We start from the raw sequence: 3,771 nt of genomic DNA on the forward strand, positions 1-3,771 counted from the left end.
ATAGCTTGCAACACAGTCTGCACATGAATGACACCCTCGACACTCACTTCTGGTTCCTTCCTCAACCAGGTTCCTGCAGTTGAACAGTTATCCCTCTACTCTACACCTGACGAAGCTATTAATTTTTATGAGAAACTCTGAGGATTTTAGTTGTAGTTATACTGAAATTTCCCAATGAAACACACTTATAACATGAACACGAAATTGAAATTATTTACAGGCCTTTGAAATACGAACGACCCTTTTTCATAAACTCCTTTCATTTTACCTTCAAACTTGGCTACAAAATCCCATGACTACTAAACTGTAGTATGTTTTTTCTTGAATAAATTAGTAAATATTTCTAGCTTCAGTGTTACTTTGTTATTGTTATTTTTAATTATTAAAAAGACACTTTGCTGTCTCTGGATCTAATGGGTTTCTGTAATGTGTTTTTATAATGAATTCTTAAAATATCTGCATCTTGATATTGACATATGCAACACCTTGGGTAGATCTCAAGGCTGAGTGAAAAGAGAATCTCAGAAGGTCACATACTGTATGATTCCATTTACATGATATTCTTGAAATGACAAAATTATAGAAACGGAGGACAGATGAGTGGTCGTCAGGGGTTAGGGAAGCGGGAGGAACATGGTGGGGCTATAAGAACGAAGCAGAGTCCTCGTGGGATGGCAGTGTCCTGTATGTTGACACAAATCTACACGTGTGATAAAACTGCATAGGCCTAGACATACATGCACACAGGAGCGCAGATACAGCTGGCAGTGTCCTGTATGTTGACACAAATCTACACGTGTGATAAAACTGCATAGGCCTAGACACACGTGCACACAGGAGCACAGATACAGTCGGTGCAGCCTCCGCAAGTCGATGGACTCTGTCAGTGGCGACTTCCCGCTTGCACGACAGTTGGCAAGGTGCCACTACTGGAGAAAATGGAGCGAATCTACTCTCTCTACAGGATTTCCATACTACTTCTTACAACTGAATGTGAATATATAATTACCTCAAAATAAAAAAAGTTTAAAATCCTACATAATTGCTTCCTGTTTCCCACATAACCCTCATTATGTGTAGGGATCACCAAGTACATTGCAGGGCAGGGGAAACCATACCCATTATTACATTTTTATGTCTTGAACTAGGAAATGCCCTAAATAGGCTACAGTAAAGCCCAAGGTTAGTTTTCACTTAGAGCAATAGCAAAATCAACACTTCAAGCTCAAGTGCCCCCAAAATTTTCTATATTCTATGTTCTCCAACGTTAATTAAAAGGTATCTCCTGGCTTTGCCAAATTTCTAATGGGTTTTGCTTGTTTTTTAAATACAGAATAGGAATCACAAAACTCACTTTAAAACTGATGAGATTATTTCATAATACGAAAAACATTCATAATAAATGCCTTAAATGGTTTAGAATAAAAAGGCAAACGGGCCCACCGTTCAGCCTACTCCAAAACCAAAAACTTTCTCACACTTTCTAGTTCAATGTCATTTTACATAAAAATCACATTACTCTTACCCTACTAAGAATTCTTACCAATTCAGAAATGTCACATATTATTCATCAGATAAAAAGCTCAATAGCAACGCATAACAATATATTCTGAGATCAAGTTTTTCAAAACGAAGCCACCAAAGCTAAAGATTTCTTCTTTACTCTTCCTCCTCCGGAGGCTATCGTGAGTGTGGGGTAAGGCACTATCTCCTTGGAGAACAGCTATTAGGACCCAGAGCCTAAAAGCCCTAAGAGTACATGGAGTCCCTTCCAGGAATGAGGAGGGGGAGGCAGAGGAGAAGCAAGCAGCTCCTCTATTTTTCCCAGTTTTAGGGTTAGAGTTAGAGTTTGAGTACCTTTGAAATAGCTTCTGCTCACTACAGCCAAAGAACCCTCCATCCCCTCTTTTCAGACTGTCAGATCTCAGAGTTCACCAGACCAAGACGCTGAAAATGGATCTAATTTATCCAACCCACGGGTATTTATTAAGCAGCCCCTGTCAGACAGATGCTAAAGGGTCCTTCCTGGCTGACCCCCTCTCCAGACTGTGCCTGCTCCCACTGGCTGTCCTGCTGCACTGTGCTGAGCTGGGACCCCAGTGTGTGTGTGTGCCTGCAGCGCGAGCCGGCTAGCAGAGGAGGTATGGACCTGGGATGGACGTGCCAGGCTGGGGCTATTGCTGTCCTGCTGCACTGTGCTGAGCTGGGACCCCAGTGTGTGTGTGTGCCTGCAGCGCGAGCGGGCTAGCAGAGGAGGTATGGACCTGGGATGGACGTGCCAGGCTGGGGCTATTGGAGGGGACCAGTAGAGTTATTTACCTTCCCCTACAGAAAGAAAAATTTGAGGATTATCTGTAGTAAATGATATAAAATTACGGTTTCTTCATGATACCACCACCATTTCCAAGTTCAGCACAGCACAGTATTTGAGCAGGCAAAAGAGGACAAGATGGGTGAAAAGAGGGAAAGCCTCAATAGAAATAATTTACCTCAATCCAATTTGTGGAGGACTTAACTCAGAAAGCCTATTTTTAATTCTAAAGATAATCCTATAAATATAGTGTATGGCGGCCAAAAAAAGTGTATGATTCATAGTTATTGTTATTCATATCTAATGAGTAAAAAAATTAGATAATGAGTTAAGAGAGGAGAAAAGACAAAGAAATATTTTTACGGACAATAAAAAGTTTCTAAGTATTTAATGTTAAATTAAATCTCTATATAAACCAAATATTTCGTTAAGAAATCCACTGAGATACTACTTTTTAAAGAACTGGCAGTATAGGAGAAAGGTGGAAGACCAGTAAGATGTTCTGATCCAAAGAATGATCAGAAAATGTATAATATGGAAATGCTGAGCAGTGAATAACTACGGGATTAGTAATGCATCAACTTTAGCATCTTAACAGTGTTCCAGAGGGGCGTTCAAATGGCTGTCCCGTTTACTCAGGTGAGATCCAGAAAGAAGCGAGAAGCAAGGCCCACGTGCGGAGCGTCGTAGGTCGGCTGCTCCCGAGTCGCCAACTCATTAGGATGAGAAGGGGCTGTAAACAGGCGTCCTTCCCAGCTCCGTCCACGCTGTGCGGCCAGGGAGCTGAGCCGGCTGCTGCAGACCAGGCCACAACCACGGCGTCTCCCCCGTTTCTCCTTCTTAAGAGCTGGCCGAGGCTGAGAAGCGGCGACAAGAGGCGGCAGCGAGGTCGGCAGAACGTGCTGGACGTTCCCCGTTCAGTCCGACTTACGAACGAACGCTCTGCACGGAGGATCTGCACACTGACCTAGAGGTCGGGCTGCTGCTCCACGGAGCTGCAGGAAGCGGCCTTTTGCCCAACCGCGGGGCCCGCGACGACCCTGGGGTGCAGGGGCCAAGCCCGTCTGTCTTTAAAACGAGACCGTAGGGGGCTAAACCCTCTGGAGGGGCGGAAACCGGGTCCGAGAGACGCCTGAGGGGAGACGGCGGGGGGACCCCGGGAGGGAGCCTGCGCTGCAGAAGGACAGGGCCCCGCGCGCTCACCGAGACGGAGGAGGCCGCTCCCTGGACGTCCGGCCCGAGCATCACCGGCCCCCGACTGGGAGCTCTGCGGCGCCGGGAGCCACGGGGCGCAGCCGACGCGGGCTTCGCCGCATCCCTTCGCCGGCGGCCGGGGCGGGGACCGGGGCGGGGAGGGACGGTCGCCCCACCTCCCCAGCGCCGCCTCCTCCGACGCGCAACCAGACGGGGTCGCGGCCCCTTTAAGAAGGCGGGGCATGGGCGGGTCCCGCCGGCCCCCG

At 46.9% G+C, this 3,771-nt stretch overlaps 1 protein-coding gene across 1 annotated transcript in view; it reads right to left on the bottom strand.

Moving 5' to 3' along the window:
• The window catches only part of TMCO3 (transmembrane and coiled-coil domains 3), a 54,097-nt gene extending 50,488 nt beyond the window's left edge, over positions 1-3,609 (bottom strand). Inside the window, exon 1 of the mRNA XM_008572923.1 lies at positions 3,515-3,609. The gene's annotated coding sequence lies outside the window, so the exon portion shown is untranslated. The remainder of the gene's footprint in view (positions 1-3,514) is intronic.
• Positions 3,610-3,771: the final 162 nt, after the last annotated feature.

This window comes from Galeopterus variegatus, unplaced genomic scaffold, assembly GCF_000696425.1.
Source record: "Galeopterus variegatus unplaced genomic scaffold, G_variegatus-3.0.2 Scaffold848, whole genome shotgun sequence".
Classification (NCBI taxonomy): Eukaryota; Metazoa; Chordata; class Mammalia; order Dermoptera; family Cynocephalidae; genus Galeopterus; species Galeopterus variegatus.